Here is an 18,370-nt window from a genome sequence, read left to right on the forward strand (position 1 = left end):
TGCATTAAGTTCTATCTGTAGACTAACATTTCCATGCCAAGAATAACATAATTACGTTTTAAATACACTGTTCGAGTTCACAAATTACGTCATTCTCTCACTACCTCTGGCATTTCAATCCGCCATATAACAAAAATAACTCGTTGCCAACAAAAATAGATGAACAACGAACTGGAAAACACAACAGCAAATTAAATACGCGGACCAACAGGAACTGGGTTGGATCCTGGAGAGAATGAAAGCAGCTCTGGCTTCCGCAAGACGTAGCTCAGTAGCCAAAGAACTCTGGGAGTTTATCAGTTGAGTACTATGTTTTCATAGCCCGTTGTAAAAATATATTATTATTATTATTATTATTATTATTATTATTATTATTATTATTATTATTATTATTTGCTTTACGTCGCACTGACACAGATATATCTTATGGCGACGATGGGATAGGATAGGCCTAGGAGTGGGAAGGAAGCGGCCGTGGTCTTAATTAAGGAACAGTCCCAGCATTTGCCTGGTGTGAAAATGGGAAACCATGAAAAATCATCTTCAGGGCTGCCGACAATGAGGTTCGAACCCACTATCTTCCCGATGCGAGCACACAGGTGCGCGCCCCTAACCTCATGGCCAACTCGCCCGGTATTATTATTACTATTATTCGAAAAACATAACAGTAGTTCAAACGTAAATTAATGGACACAAGGATTATAATGCCAATAAATGGGGTAGCGACCACGGGGATCAAAGATGAGCCTGATATTCATTTCCACTCATTTTTATCTCTCCTATCTGATTTCTCTTAGTCAACGCTTGCTCTCTTCAGGAGTAGTAAGTTCAATGAGCCTAGGAAACTTTTCATTTTTATGGCTCCTCCTCATCAGTTGGTGATACTTCTATTGTTCAAAATATGCATCCTTGTCTTTCTCTTATGGTAAAAGGCAGGCCTAAGAAGGGATAATTATAGTGTTACGTTTCCCACTAAAATATATCACGGGTCAGAGAAGCTATGATGTAAGAGCGCTGACCATCTGTTCCCAATCTGGGGGGTTCAATACCGGTTCAGTCCAATGGTATCTGAATGTGCTGAAATACGCCAGCTTTGTGACGGTAGATTTACCAACGTGTTAAAGAACTCCCTCGGTACAAAATTCCGGTGCCTTGGAGTCTCCGAAAACCGTGAACGTGCTAAAGTCAATAACGATAGGATTGCTTTCTTGCTAGTGGTTTAACGTCGCACAAACACATCCAAGTTTTTCGGCGACATGGGGATGGAAAAGGTACAGCCCTAGCATTTGCCTGGTGTGAAAACGGGAAATCACGGAAATCGTTTTTAAGGATGCTGATGGTCGGATTCAAACACATCATCTCCCGAATGCAAGGTCACAGCTAAGCCACCCTAACCACATGATAACTCGTTCGATCATTTATTATTATTATTATTATTATTATTATTATTATTATTATTATTATTATTATTATTATTAGGTTCTCTAGAAAAGGAGGAAGAACTATATTCATACTCGTAAAATATGGAAGGACATGGTTCCCGCAAAAAGCTCTGAACAGAGCTGGATAAGGTATAAATAAATATGATTATGTCATTTTATATCTTCCGATAATAAGCCTTAGGATTCGTTGATTTCAAGCCACATTTTATTCTAAACATCTCACATTCAAGGAGACTGGTGAAAAGCAGAACAGGCGTTCCCTTTTAAATCAATAGTAATACAGAAATAGCGCCCAGCCCTTCCCCTTTAAAACAAGCACAGTCTGGTCGGGACGTTCACATGAAACAGAGGCACTCAATGAATTCGCATCTTTTAGAGTTTCAGTCAGGATTGCCTCCAGTGTTTCTGTCAAAATTAGTTATAAAATTTGAGTGAACAAACTTCAGAAGGTCTTACTGAATGTCCGTAAGAAAATAATTCATATTTTTTTGTTATCAACTTTTATTAAAATTTCTGTCCGACTCGTTGGCTGAACGGTCAGCGTACTGGCCTTTGGTTCAGAGGGTCCCGGGTTCGATTCCCGGCCGGGTCGGGGATTTTAACCTTAACTGGTTAATTCCACTGGCGCGGGAGCTGGGTGTATGTGTTGTCTTCATCCTCATCACGACGCGCATGTCGCCTACGGGCGTTAAACAGAAAGACCTGCACCTGGCGAGCCGAACCCGTCCTGGGATATCCCGGCACTAAAAGCCATACGACATTTCATTAAAATTTCTAACAATGATGAACAGTGGGAACAGACATCAGAGCTGACATTCAGCGTTAACCCCATTAAAGGCTGTCTTTAATTAAGGAATAAAGCTTGAACTGGAATACCTAGGCCTATATTCAGAACAGGACGTATAGGAACTCCGTATGGATGCATAATGACCGAAGAAGTGCACTTCAAAGAAAGATACGAACGTATGTTGCTCGCAGCAGGCATAGTAGTTCTGCGACGTGAAAATGTAGAATTTGTCACTCTTCAGCATAGCATTCCACACAGAGCTACTGGATACCTTATGTGTGTTCTGTGCAGGTTGAATCAGTTTTCTCATCTGTCCGTAGAGCGGAAGATTTCGTTTCGAATCTCGAAGGTTGACCGATTTACAACTCTTACATCTTCGCTAGGGTGACTGGATCTCAAATTGAAATACTAACCTGTTGGCTATACGAATGATAGGCCCTTGACCTAATCGAAGACTGTCATCCTAGTAGTGAAATTCCCCCTGTAGGCGGGAGCGGTAGAAAACATCTACCATATCCCCTGCTTATAAAGAAACTTCTAAAAGGAATAACTAACCAGCGGCTCTCAACTTGATAGAGTGGAACTGTGACTACGGGGTCCCTAACTGAATCTGACATTGCTCTCATTTACTTGAGCCGGATTCCTAACTTCAATCTTTTCTACCCGACTTTCCTTGGTCAAGTCTTGTTCTCTTCCGATGCCGACTATGCAAGGTTTGTAAAAAGTAGGCCCCCTCCGGCCACTGTGAATTAAAGTTATGTTACTGTACATGTACGATGAAGTAACTTTACCGTACACTATATGGCCTACTGTATTAGGTAACTGCCTTCACAATGAACCAGCATCACGAAGTTAGAGGTTATTTCTTTTTCTAAAATAAAGAGAAGACAACACATTATAATGTGACAATTTGTTATTGCTATAACAAAGGAAGATATTTGAACAACCTTTAATTATAGATTGCACATAACCTTATCGAGGTTATTTAAAAGGGTCTGTACACTAAAGAAAAAACGCGTGTATTTTCCTCCCCTACACGGAAAGGCATAGATTCGGACGCACTCTCTTCCAAATACAAGCTGACAGCTACACGTCTCGAACCGCTTAACCAAATCGTTCGGTAATAACAGGTTCTATGATCCCGTAATAAAGTGATTTAGTGTTATAGAAGAATGATTAAGATGAGACGTGTCGATCAGATCACAACAGATTTAATTTTTTTTTTCTTTTCATTTCATATAATGGCGTCAGGCCTCGGAAGACCATGCGGCCAGCATTTACAGAGTGAGCATACATTTATGGTACATACATTTCGTGGTTGAAAAGAAAAAAGTCATATCTTATGAATTAATATTACAGTCTGATAAGATAAATATTGGCAAACTACAGCGCATAATTGTGGAGTGATTTTGATAACAGGATGGCAACTGAAGTTGGCAGTAGGGTATTTAACTTCACCAAAGAAGAGTACAGATGGTTTTGTTGTTGGGAGTACTTCTTACATGACAGTATGATGTGGTTCAAGTTGGCCATTTCTCCAGGCAGTGAGGGTTGTCGAAGACCTTGATCCTGTGTAGAGGACTTGGATAGCATCCATGCCCCAGACGCATTCTAATTAAAGATGAAAGGTGTCTGCGAGTTAGTTTCAGTTTCTTGAACCATATTTGCGTTGGTATGGTGGGCTGAATTTCAGCATAGTGCTATCCTCTTATAAGCTGTGAAATTTTCCAGTACTCAAACCATTCCCTGTAGACCTGTTGTTTGATTATGGACAGGAAGTCAGAATATGGTAACCGTTTGTAAAGGCGGAGTTCGCAAGTTGTGGCTTCTTTCGCTAGCCGGTCTACTATCTCGTTCATCATTACACCAGCGTGGCCTTTAATCCATAGGAGATACACTTCCTGAGCTGCTTTCAGTGCGGAATAGATTAAGTTCAAAATTTCTAATATATACTGATGTGTAGACAGGTCCCAACGATAATTTTGTAATTTTTGAAGGGCACATTGTGAGTCAGGAAGTATTAGAATTTTGAGGAAGTGACGAATTCCATAGCTAATGGCTGAGTGGATAGCTAAAATTTCTGCAGTAACAATAGACGTCTCTTGAGGTAAGGAGTACTTCTTTGACACCTGAGATGCAACACAGAAGAATGCATAACCCACGCCTGTTGTGGTCTTGGATCTGTCAGTATAAATATGAACAAAACTGGGTCAGGTGGTATTGATAAAAGCCGGCCCCGTTGTGTAGGGGTAACGTGCCTGCCTCTTACCCGGAGGCCCCGGGTTCGATTCCCGGCCAGGTCAGGGAATTTTACCTGGACCTGAGGGCTGGTTCGAGATCCACTCAGCCTACGTTATTAAAATTGAGGAGCTATCTGACAGTGAGATAGCGGCCCGGTCTAGAAAGCCAAGAATAATGGCCGAGAGGATTCATCGTGCTGACCACACGACACCTCGTAATCTGCAGGCCTTCGGGCTGAGCAGCGGTCGCTTGGTAGGCCTAGGCTCTTCAAGGGCTGTAGTACCATGGGGTTTGGTTTGTTTGGTATTGAAAAAAGCTGATAAACTTTCATTGATGGAAACACCGTTAGTAACGAAGCATATGGAAGGTGTAAATATAAGAAGTTTGTACTTTTGTTGAAATACAGGGAGGCTTCCAGACTGAAATATGAGGGGAATCAAGTGTTGGAAATTCTTGAAGCTTTCATATAATAGTGTAGTCCGGTGTTTCTGACCGATGTTATTTCTGTCGATTACCATTTGTAGTAGTCTTAATTTGCTTATCGGTTTATTGGTCCCCACAAACAGATTAGGATGTGCTAGTTATGTAGCATTGAAGAGATGGGCCCAAGCAGGGTGGTGTGGAGCACTGTATCAAACCAGGCCAACCGGGCAACAGCTTAACGTTCACAGTATTTCTTCAGAAGGTCAGGGTGCGACATTTACGAGTGTTTACTTATGTAGTGCAGAGGTGACATGCTTGATGATGTAGGTGAGCACGGAGAGCAGGCTTGGTTTGCTTCGAGAGAGCAGCAGCTTAAACCTGGAGGGTGTGGAAGAGTGGGGTGGGATAGTGGTGGTGGTAGTGCGTAATTGTTTACGAGGAAGTACAGTTAGGCAACCATCCTCTATTAACACTAACCAGAGGGAAGAAACAGAAGGGGTCTGACACTTCGAAAGATGAGGGTATTGGCCAAAGAAAGACATGAGCCAATAAGGGCGTGAAAATGGAAACACACTCTAAGCCTCGAATTCACTAATAACGTCGGGGTCGGAAAAGAACAAGAGTTGACCAAAGGAGAAGAGCCTGGCACAAGTAAGTGGAAGCCATGTCAGGACTCAGCTAAAGGCCCCATGGTCGTGAATCCACGCTGCGAAGTTCAGAGCTCCCCTCCCACTCTCCTGGGTGGGGTAGAGTAAGGTAAAATAGACTGGCGAATTGTATCAGACCAATCCAAGTGAACTCATAACCCATACACACGAGAGAGAGAGAGAGATGCGCTATAGAAGGCATGGATCGATTCGACAAGCTCCTTGATTTATAGACTGACATAATGGCTAGACTTGGATGCCCGGCAGCGATAAGACACAAATAGATATCGGACAAGAAAGGTGATAAAGAAAGGAACGAATGGTGGTAAAAGCTGACCTTGCAACATGAAAATAGTCAGCAAAATGCTATCTACTACACAAGATAGAATATATAGAGGCCTATAAAGAGGAAGGTTGTAGTAATGTTATTTGGGGTAGGGACAGCTTTGCCTTTCAAGAACGTGTATTACCGAGCGAGCTGGCTACATGGTTTGGTTCACGCAACTGTGAGCTTATATTTGACAGATGGTGGGTTCGAATCCCACTGCCGGTAGCCTTGAGAATATTTTCAGGAGCTTTCTATTTTCGCACCAGGAAAATGCTGGGGCTGTACCTTAATTAAAGCCACGGCGATTTCCTTCCCATCAGAACCACAAGACTTATCTGAGTCGGTGTAACGGTAAAGCACTTAAAAAAAACGAAATTGCGAAACCTCTCTGTTAACCCAAGTCAATAAGCAATAGTACCAGCACTCAGTAGAGAAACCTTTGGTGCTCCACACAAATATTAAAACTTCAGCCAAGTTCTTAAATTTGCTACATTTCTAAATAATAATAACAATTTATGGCCTCGGCTATCGTGTGCATTTTAAGTGTTTTACTCTACGCCTACTAGATGGCAGAGTCAACGGAATCTGTCTTGGGCAACTATGGCTGAGTTTTAACGAAATTTGTCGGGTGAACATCAATGGTTGAAGATCTGAAGAAACTTTCGACCGACGTGTACCCCCTCCTGTGCTGAGACATACTGAGCCTCCCAGAACAAGAAAGCTCAAGATTCTGGTCAGATACCACTCCAGGGCCTCGCTGCACGGAACTCTTCCCGTTCATGAAGTTCGTCGCCACGCGACCTATCTGTGTCGGTGCGACATAAAGCCACTAACAAAAAAAAAGTTCATGAAGACACAGCTGTTAGATCACCACCAATTCAAATAGCACATCAGCTGATAGCCAAGGAATGGATTAACAAGGCTCCGTGGAAATGGCAAGTATTATTTGAAACCAGCCATGGGCGACGTGGTTCATTCGTGCTCAGCTCAACGAATCCTCCCGGCCGATATACTTGGCTTTCTAGACCGGGACCACTATTTCACCGTCAGATAGCTCCTCAGTTGTTATCGCGTAGGCTGAGTGAACCCAGAATCCCCCCTCAGATCCAGGTAAAACTCCCTGACCTGGCCGGGAATGGAACCCGACGCCTCCGGGTTAGAGTTGGGCTCAGTAATTCTAGATGACAGCGCCCCAATATTTCCCTGGTGTGAAAATGAGGAACCAGTGAAAACCATCACCAGGGCTGCCGAAGGCTGCAATCTCTTGGATTGCTATTGATATTATTCGGCGAAGACGAAATGCTAGAATATTACCTTGAAAATTGATAACACAAAATCTAGTGACAGAGATATGAAACTGAAAATCCTTAGCCTGTTTCCAGTCATTCAACCAGGTCAGGAATGGAATGCAGGATAGGAACTGTGCCGCCTGCCGAAGGCTGTCGCAGTCCTCTGGGGCAATGATTAATGACTGACGGATGAAATGAAATGCTATTGGAGAGTGTTGCTGGAATGAAAGATAACGGGGAAAACCGGAGTAGCCGGAGGAAAATCTGCCCCGCCTCCGCTTTGTCCGGTACAAATCTCACGCGGAGTGATAGGGATTTGAACTCCGGAACCAAGCGGAGATAAAGCCGGCGGACTGCCGCCTGAGCCACGGAGGCTCAATGGTGATTGAGATAACCCCTTCTAAAAAAATCCTACTGCGACGAGATTCGATCTCACAACCCTGAGTATAAGTGAGCATCTACGCGATGTATGGTGAGTGACGCATTACAGACGGAAGATACATCTGTTTGAATACAATGCTACGAGTCTGTAGATGTGTACGACGATCAGCTTGGAAAGCCACGCTCCTGACCCCCACTGCGAGAATCAATATGACAGCTACGGTCTGATTGATGCGACCCCTTCCGACAGCAGCCTTCTGTGGAGCAGAGTTCCCTGATAAACAATTTACGTGCTATAAAAATATAGTTAGTGGGCTTGGCTCTTTGTCAGGTACAATATTCGTCAACAGGCGCTCAGCCTTAATGTCATCCGCCTCTTCGTTGCTCTCAAACAACGTGGTACTGTCGGAACTCTTGACATTACATCGTAGCGTGCTGTGAGGGTAGTTTCAGAAGTCTGTCGTTTTCAAGGCTAAATATCCGGGTCGCAAACTTCTGATCCTAAAATCTCAACTTGAAAATCTCTTTCTGATTAGCAAAATGTAAAAGTTTTCTCCGAATAACGATTTGCATTATCCAGAATGTCATAAGTAGGGACTGGAAAAATTAGCATCTATTTTTTAACAAAATTAGCATTATTTTTTTAAGTGGCACACACTTTCTGAAAATTAGTTTTTTAATGAGATAAAACACGCCCACACTCAACATTGCTTGTTAGGGTCCACAACAACTCACAACGCTCAAATCCGCAAGAAAAATCGCTGTTCAATTGAAAGCATTATAATAAGTTCGGTACTGTCTTCCTTCAAGTTGCACCTTCTGTCCGTAACTAGAGTATTATAGTGAGATAAAGCACACTTGCTGTCAACATTGTTTGCTGGGGTCCATAATAAATCAAAACAAAATTTTGCAAAAGCAAAGAACTGCACTGCAGTTCATGCAAGTATGATATAACATCTCGCACCTTCCTTCAATTGATTTGCGAATTTGGGTTTGTAATCACTTCAATTGTTCTTTTCCAGAAGTGATCTTTCGAAGATTTTCCGGTGTTTGCAGCTGCCCAATCACTCCGTAACAGATGTCTGTTTTGTTTGAGACAGAGACTAATCAGCGATAGCGATAGAATTTTCTCGTCACCTCGTTACGTGTTTTTCACTATTAATATGTTTTACATGTTTTACCTACGCAACTCTGCAATTAAAAAGTTTGTAAAACAAAGTCAATGAATCTGTGCCATCTAAACCTTCATTTGAATATTGCCGAGCCCTCTCGCGGGCATTTATAGCCGTGTGTTCCATAACCTCAACGATTAATGCAGATTTATTCTCTTCACCTTGTGCACAACAAAGTTAAAACAGGAATGACGAAGTGGAAACACGCATCTTGAGTCTTGTCTCGTGCCAATATAGCTTTTCAGTAATAATCGATAGAACAGTTGCATGAAGCAAAAAATTCAGGAAGCATTTGCCATATTCGATCTTGCAGATATCGTTCACTAGTTATCATCGATTAAATGTCATATGACCGATGTATTAATCGATCAATTCAGTTAATACCAAGCCACAGTAATGGTTGTAGATGGAGTTTTGCACGTTTCTCTGTAGATAAACGTGTTTTTCGCTTTAAAAAATATATTCATAATGAATTACCATCAAAATAGCAAGTATTTGATAATTTTGCATTATGCGCCTTTTACATCGAAATACGCGGCTATCGCAAAATGAGAAATTTTTCACTCCCTAGTCAAAAGTACTGCCTGCTGTCATTTCTTGATGGATACAGTACTTTTGCATCCATCTCTTGGCACAGGCCAGAGTAAAGTGTAGCTTCCACCGAAGTCCTAGTCAACATCCATGGCTGTGACAATATGAAAGCTGGTGGGGTATGGGTAGTGCTGAGTAATGACATTCGGAGCACGACTAGTGCATCTGAGTGTTATGAAAGGTGTTACTCATAGGGTCAGTCGTGCTGCAATAGTACTTTCTGATCCAGTGAGGAAAGCAATGGCAAACTACCTCACTCCTCATCTTGTCTAGTACGCCTAATTTTGGTGCTGCCATTGGTTTTTGGGGTTTCCTTATAACCGCATAACCTTTGGTGGTGCTATTTGAGGATCCAACCAGCCTCTGGGCTGATGACCTAACACACACAGTCAAAAGTAACTAAAATAGAGCGGTTACACATTGACTGCCACGCCTGATATGATAAACTGCATTTATAGACCACTCTTTTGCTTTCTATTACTGAGTGAAATGGCTGCGCGATTTGAGTCGTATAGCTGTGAGCTAACATTCGGGTGATGATGGATTCGAATCCCAATGTCGTGAGCCCAGAACATGGTTATCCCCTGCTTCCCATTTTCACACCAGACCAATGCTGGGGTCATACAGTTCATTAAGGACACGTTCATTTTCTTTCCAGTCCTAGCCCTGTTTTATCCCAACATCACCATAAAGACATGTCTGAGTCGGAGCGACGTAAAACCTTTCTCTTTTTCGTCATAGTTTTACCATCTAGCGGTAAAAATTTTACCTGTAAAATATATAAATTCTTAACTACAGAACACTACACACCCAGGTCGAATCTTCACGGTAAACAGATGAAATCGGGCGCCCAAATTCAGATTATTACTATTACTTGATTTATTCGTAGTAAATTCAAGTCAAGTGGACCCAGACAAGTTATAAATGGCGACCAAAATGTTTGCAGTTATTATTACAAGCCATCTGACTGAACCCCAACGGTAAGCACCTGTCCTGAACTGAAGGTTTCCATTCTTAATTTCTCAAATTCTCGACGGAAAATTCGGCCGACATCATCTCAAGTGGACCAACAACGACTTATTATTGCTGTATTATTATTATTATTATTATTATTATTATTATTATTATTATTATTATTATTATTATTATTATTATTATTATTATTATTATTATTATTATTATTATTCGATGTCTGACCAGGAGAAGTGATATTATGGTAAGAAGGTGCTGACGGTGGAATGTTCGGTGACGGTAAAACCTCAGCACTCTACAGGAAGTCAATGGCTTTGGACTACGGAGTTTCAAATGGAAGGAGGATGGACCCTCAGAGGAGGAAATTCTAATAGAAAGTATGCAAGTTTCTGCCTTCAGACTGGGCGACTTGCTTGAAGTCAAGCCATCTGACAGTAAAACCACCTCCGATACCTAGCGGACCGAGCTGAGTGGCTACGTGGTTTGGATCACGTAGCTGTCAACTTGCATTCGAGAGATTATCAGTTCCAGCCTCACTGTCGGCAGCCCCGAAGATAGTTTTCCGTGTTTTTCCATTTTTACACCAGGTACCTTCCTTCCTACTCCTAACCCTTTCCTATTCCGCCCTATCTGTGCCGGTGCTACGTAAAGCAAATTGCATTTTTTAAATAAAAGAGGAATATGGAAATTAATTATGTCTTGTAAAAGAATCATCATCATCATCATCATCATTACAGCCATCCTCTTTCCAAATACTCCTATCAATCTATTTTTTACGTAATTGTACGGAATGTCTCGATAGAAAGGAGATCTTTATCTTTATATGAAAGTATATGAATATGACTTCTTTCAGAGGCTAAAATTATTGTTCGCCTTAAGGATCGGCTCTATCGGTTGGGATCCAACCCGAAAACTTGGGATAAAGAAATCGTTACACTATCTCTGATCTAGCGAGACAGTTTGAAGTCCAAGTACGAGGGGCGTACTATACTGTTTTACACTTTATTTTTTGTACGTCCGGGTATGGTTGACATTTCACTTTTGAAAGTGGTGACGTGTAACTAGTGTATTGTTCCACCATTTAGTAGCAGCACTCGCACAGGGGCCAATGACTGCACTGTCATAGCCATTTCATATCAACACAGTCAGCGTAGGAGCAGACAACATGGAAAGCAAGTCAGCGACAGCACTATAAGACTTGGTTCTTGTGGAAAGAAGGCGTGACCACTGCAGAAATTCATCGGCACTTGGTGGCAGTCTGTGGAGAACATGCGTCGTCACGGAAACCAGTTTACAACTGGGTGGAAGGTTAGAAAACAGGGCGCACATCGGCGGACAAGGGAACCAGTTCTGGGAGGAATGTGACAGTGTCAACACCAACCAACACTGTCCGGGGTGAACAGGCCATTCAAGGAAACAAATCCATCACATTTACGGAAATGGAGACAGCCACGGTAATTAACCGAAACACCCTGCAGCGGATCGTGCACGGCCACTTAGAGTTGCGGAAGGTGTCATCCACGTGGGTGCCTAGACTCTTGTCTGCAGATGAAAAGCAGAGGCGTGTGGACGGGAGCAGAAATCTTTTGCAACGCTATGATCAAGATCCAGCCGACTTCATGGCTAGACTTGCGACTAGTGATGAGGCATGTCTCCATTACCATGAGCCACAAACGAAACAACAATTGATGCAATGGAACTATAGGGGCAGTCCACCACCAAAGAAATGTCGAACAGTGCCATCAGTTGGCAGGCGAATGGCGACAGTGTTCTGGGACACAAAGGACATCATCCTCATTGACTGGCTGGAATTTGCGGCCACGATTAACAGTGCAGCATATGTGGCAACCCTTAAGCGCTTACGTCGTGCGATTCAAACTAGGCGGCTAGGAAAATGGGCTAAAGGTGTGCTTCTGCAACATGACAATGCCCGCCCCCACACTAGCCGAGACACCACAGCTGCCATTGATCAAATGGAATTCACGGTGCTGCTACACCCATCATACTTTCCCGATTTGGCACCAAGTGATTATCACCTGTTTGCTGGATTTTTTCAAAACTGGCGACAGCTGTCAAGATATGGGTACGCACCACTCCGAAAGAATGGTTTCAGGAACGTCTGGAGAGACTGAAACATCGATGGCAAAAGTGCATACAGTTACAAGGAGATTACGTTGAGAAGGTGGCCGTAACAAGTGATGTGTACTGTACTTCATTTGGGTAAAAAAATAGTGTAAAACAATATAGTACACCCTTCATAAATATTACATTTTTACATTACAAGATAAATGCGAGTCGGAGAACAAAATCTGAGTAAGTGGATTATTCAGAATCTTGACCTACCAAGACAGCTTCCGAGGAGACGAAGTGTTACGTGACAGCCTGACATCTTTAGCCATATTGCTTGGTTTTCTTGCCCGGGTACGCTGTATAAGTGCGTCACACAAGGTTGATTTAATTCTGTTACAGCCCTCAATCCATGAGAAGCCGGGATATCCAGGGTAACAATGAAACAAGTCACCCATACACCACGGTACTGACCCAACCTACTATAAAGCCCATTATATTTCCATGCACTTAAATAGGGAACACTATCCCCTTTAAAGAAGGAGCTGTAAAGAAGTGCAGATATAATTTGTTCCTGCCGACACTTTTATGAAATAATAACTTAAGTTAATTACTTGCGTTCCTTTTCTTTACTGGGTGACTTTATTATAATAGCTGCTCGTTAAGAGAAAGGGCGAAGCCCCATTGTGGAATACTGATAGTAAACACACAGGAATAAAAAGTGTTGCAGGTGCTTTTAATATTCCTTCCCCAGGTGCTGTGCGCGTAAAAAAATAAAGCTATTTTCAGTCACCGTGCACACACTCTCACTTACTTGCTGTGGTACATCGTTAAAGAAAAGAGTTTGGATAAAAAAAGAACATTCCAACTTTTCTATACGAAGATAAAGTCCAAGATGATGTAAAAAAATCCACAGTTCTAGCCCTTCAGACAAGCAACGCAAAGTTGAAATCATCCTAGGGATGTGAGCTACGAATTTTAGGTAAATAAAATATAAAGTATGAGAATATATTCTTTTATTCCTCAAAATTATAATCCTTTTCTTACTCTTCGTTATCCGGTAGATTATATTAGCAGTTTGTCGTCTTCTACCACTTTTTATTGCTAGTTGCTTTACGTCGCACCGACACAGATAGGTCTTATGGCGACGATGGGATAGGGATGGGCTAGGACTGGGAAGGAAGGGGTCGTGGCCTTGATTAAAGTACAGCCCCAACATTTGCCTGGTGTGAAAATGGGAAATCACGGAAAACCATCTTCAGGGCTGCCGACAGTGGGGTTCGAACCCAATATCTCCCGGATGCAAGCTCACAGCTGCGCGCCCCTAACCGCACGGCCAACTTGCCCGGAATTTTCTACCACTACGAGCGCTAATGTGAGTCAATGCACTGTTTCACGTAAGCCCTTATAACTACATCCGATGTGAACATTTTTCAAAAAATCAAAAAAAACGCTTCAATTTATTAAACCAACGAAGATATTACAGAAATAAATATGTAAATAAGTTGGCACGTATATGAATTAAAAAACGAGTAAAGAAACAAGCGAGGCTTTTAACCGGAAATGTATTTAAGCCGGAAGTGATTTTCGAAATTTGTTTTTTAGTTTGATAGAGCTATCCAAGACTCACAATTTGAAACCCTCCCGGGCCCTTTATTCCTTCCACTGGCGGCACAATTGAGGAAATTGCTTAATTTTACGTTTTTGTAGCCTGGGGACCCCTACTTTGTCTGCTAAGAAATGTCTTCAAGATTAAATACGTACTGCTGTAATCACAAATGCTGGTGTTGGTCGGTTTCTAACCTATCTCCCTATGTGAAGGGGCGGAATGAATTTGCGCCAGAATTTTGTTTATTCGAGACCAGCCAATTGATAACGAAAATTATGAGAATGGCTTTGACCCACTTTTGTTTGACTTTACAACTATGGTGGTGATTGTGATAATTAGAGCGAAAATTTTTAGGCAATAACAGGTTAGAATGCAAACATACTGAAGTAACAAGTATAGTCTATCCTGCGGAACGGTTATGCTATGATATTTGCATACGCACTAGGGGTACTGCCTATGACAACCTCCAGCATTCACGTTACTCCAGCTACATTACTGAGGAGCGGGTTGCATGTCACTTCCTACTAAAACTAAATTAATTTACATTCTAACCTATCAGAGCATAAAAATCCGGGGTTTAGTAATAATGTTTAAACTGGTAGTGGCTCCATGGTTTTTGTTTACCTACAGGTACGAGTAACATCTTACCTGATGAGTGGAAGGTTGGCGTAGTCACGGAGGTCGTTAAAGGAGGTAGCAAATGTGGTACTGACTTATCGATTAGACACAGTGAGAGGTTTAGGAAAGTGACTACATTTTTAAATGAGAGCGTTAGATGGTGGTGTACGAATGCAAGGTATCCGGAAAAAAAATATTAAGTCCAAATTGTGAAATAACAGAATGTAAGAATGACCACAACAGTGATGTTAGAATAAGGGACGTCATAAAACAAAACGTTCAATCATCTTGGACAAGAAAAGCAGCGGAATATTTTGCAGACCGTCTAAGCAAATCTTAAACCTGTACGATGCCAGGATATAAAATATTCCTGGTGGCACTTAAGGTGTTTTGGTCACACAAGAGAGTTGCAGTTTGTCATCTGAGAGAGTAGTCCGGCTCCATGGCTAAATGGATAGTGTGCTGGCCTTTGGTTACAGGGGTCGCGGGTTCGATTCCAGGCAGGGTCGGGAATTTGAACCACCAATCGTTAATTTCTCTGGCACGGGGACTGAGTGTGTGTGTCGTCTTCATCATCATTTCATCCTCATCATAACACGCAAGTCGCCTACAGGAGTCAAAACAAAAGACCTGCACGTAGCGAGCCGAATATGTCCTCGAACACTCCTGGCACTAAAGCCATACGCCATTTCATTTCATTTCATTTCATCTGGGAAAGTAAACTGGAAAGTCGAATTTGAAACGGAGGTAGCATAGGCCTATATAGCGTCAGTTCGTAAACCTGTGCATAACAACTGATTAGTAACCTCTGTATGGTCTACTGGCGCCAAATTAACATGCATCTAGGAACTAACGGACGACCTCCGTGTGTCAGGTGACAGTGCGCCAGCCTCTCACCGCTGGGTTTCGTGGTTCAAATCCCGGCCACTCCATGTGAAATTTGTGTTGGACAAAGCGGAGGCAGGAGAGGATTTTCTTCGGGTACTCCGTTTTTCCCTGTCTTCTCTCATTCCATCAACACTCCCCAACATCATTTCAATTCATCTGTCAGTCATTAATCATTGAATCAGGAGTGAGACAGTCTTCGGCAGCCGGGATAGTTCCTATCCTAGCCGCTAGATGGGGCTTCATTCACTCCACTAATGATCCGGTCGAGTGACTGCAAACAGGCTGCGGACTTTCATTTTCAAACTAGGAGGAAACAATACTGTCAGTTGTTCTTGCAGGAATTAAACTATTCTAAAACGTATGGAGTAGAAGCAACACAACGTTTAAGATCCTGTACTGAATTCTTCATCCACAGTTCGCTTTCTGGTTACCAATTCACTTGACTAAGTGGAAGAGTGAGATCGCCTCACTTCAAAGTGCACTCGGTAGATTCGCCATCAAAGTGAACCCAATATTCCAACATGAATAAGTGACTACGCATGTGTGAATATAAAATGTTTCTGAAGCTTTTCCTCCTCGTACCTCAAGGAATTCTTTGTATTGACTAATTCATTCCAACTCCAGTTCGTATTTTCTGAAATTTATACAAAAATAAACAACGTTAACAACTCAATCAAGGCAGAATTCCGATGCTATTCGTCACTCTGCAAAACCTTAAAAACAAAGTCTCCATCCAGTTGTACAATACCAACATACGACCCCATTATTCTCCAAAGCTCTGACACCGAGCCAGCCAAAGAAAGTGACCGCAGAAAGCTGTGTATCTTTGAAAGAAGATAATGGGGTAAGTTGAAGAAATGTTGAAGGGCACAGAGACATGAAAGGAGCGAATATCACATGTCTAAATAGAACAGATTGGATTCAGTGGGCCGGTCGCATGAATGTCAGAAAGAACAATATGGAGAACAAAACTGGAGAAAAATTTAGATGGACTAGGATTAGATACAAACTCAATGTAGATAGTGAGGGACCGAAGGAGGTGGAAGCAAATTTGTAGGGCAGCACGTAATCCACATAGCAGGTGAATACAAAATGAGATTAATTCAATGGAGTTTTATGCTCCTTCAAATACACAAACTATTAAGCCAGTTAATCTTAGCGCTTCGATGAAGTTTAATAATAAAATTCTGCGTATACCAGTTCCTAAACTATAACACATGCAAAATCCGTAGAAAAATGAAGACTAATTTCCCTTACCTGACAAGAACAGTAAATGAAATGGAAGGGAAGCCGACGAGATATAAGAGCAGCCTCAGCTCAGTGAACGAACACCAATCCCGAACATCTGAAAGAAACGTAAGGAAAGAACTTACAAACAGTAAAAATTAACTCGAAAATAAGACACAAACACCTCGGGTAACCCGGGGAAGCCCCTAAAAAAAGAAGAGAAATAAAAGAGGCGACAAGAATTGTTACATTAAGTTGGAAACATTTCAACGCATAGCTTTTAATATTATTTTGAAGAGAAGGAAGAAAAAATATCAGTGAGAGATGAAAATGTTAAATACATTTCTATATTTAATATTTTATGACTCTCTTCGTATGTTTTCTTTCCTGATCATGCATTTGCCTATGAATGAGGCACGCCCGATTACTTGGGGTTGCTCCATACGTGGATTTACGGTCAGATGCCCTTCCTAATGCCAACCCCACGAGGAGAACTATTACTTATGTCTGTTGAGTGTAAATGAACATGTGTGTATAGAGAAAAGCAGAACCACCAGACCATTTAGCTAAAGAGCCGAACTAGCTATTTTTCGACGGCATTCAACAATGTAATAGAGAATTTCGGCCGGGTAATGCAGCCTAGGCACAATATTACATTGAAGCAGTTTGCTAGAAATATAATCATAAGTTGTTTCTATGATCATGATTCGGTGATATGGGGTCGTGTAATGAGACACCAAGACTTCATTTTTTCTATTAAGGTATTCATTAGGGAAAAATAACAATTAGGTGAACATGGTATATCACCCTCCATAGAAAATATGAGTCACGAAAATGAGGTAATATCAGAAAATATTTTTTTCCTATAATTTGATTATCATCCTTTTGACTCTCCTAAGTCTTCGGGGCAGTCGTGGCCTGCTTAGCACGTAACTGGGGATTGTCGTCTAGCTGTACTTTTCTTTAAAACAATGACCACTAGGATTTGGGACCTAAAATATCCCCCAAATATGCAGGCACACATCTTCTTAAAAATAGTTCAATATGACACAAAAATGGAAAATATGACCAAACATATATACTTCCAACGAATGATTGCTGCCACTAAGTCTTTTACATTAAATATGGAATTCATTATACACGATGGGCAACATAAAACTGGCCCGGAAAATATTTATAAGAATGGCGTGGAACTGTGATCTTGCATCCGGTAGATAGTGGGTTCGAACCCGACTGTCGGCACCCCTGAAGATGGTTTTCCGAGGTTCCCATTTTCACAGTAATTTTCTACAGTAATATTACCTTAATTAAGGCCTCGGCCGCTAACTTCCCACTCCCAGGCCTTTCCTATCCCATCGTCGCCATAAGACCAATCTGTGTCGGTGCGACGTGAAGCAAATTGTAAAAATAAAAATAAAAAACAAAAAAACCTCTACAGGAAATTATTCTAAAACTAGTGAAGTAAATTTAGACAAGAAACAATAACCGTCAACTATTCAGCTTTGAGGCCCGAGGTTCAAGTGTCGTCAGAATGCCACAAACAAATTTACAAGCAACATCGGACATGACATTCAAAGTACAGTACACTTCCCCATGCAAACTATTACCAAAATAAATATGACCGGGCGAGTTGGCCGTTCGGTTAGAGGCGCGCGGCTGTGAGCTTGCACCCGGGAGATAGTGGGTTC

The 18,370-nt window shown here is 41.8% G+C and overlaps 1 protein-coding gene across 1 annotated transcript in view; it reads right to left on the bottom strand.

Annotated features, from left to right (window-relative positions):
- Tpst (tyrosylprotein sulfotransferase) overlaps positions 1 to 18,370 on the bottom strand; it is a 662,871-nt gene that overhangs the window by 398,923 nt on the left and 245,578 nt on the right. Inside the window, exon 2 of the mRNA XM_067152638.2 lies at positions 16,713 to 16,800. The gene's annotated coding sequence lies outside the window, so the exon portion shown is untranslated. The remainder of the gene's footprint in view (positions 1 to 16,712; positions 16,801 to 18,370) is intronic.

This window comes from Anabrus simplex, chromosome 8 (assembly GCF_040414725.1).
Source record: "Anabrus simplex isolate iqAnaSimp1 chromosome 8, ASM4041472v1, whole genome shotgun sequence".
Lineage (NCBI taxonomy): Eukaryota > Metazoa > Arthropoda > Insecta > Orthoptera > Tettigoniidae > Anabrus > Anabrus simplex.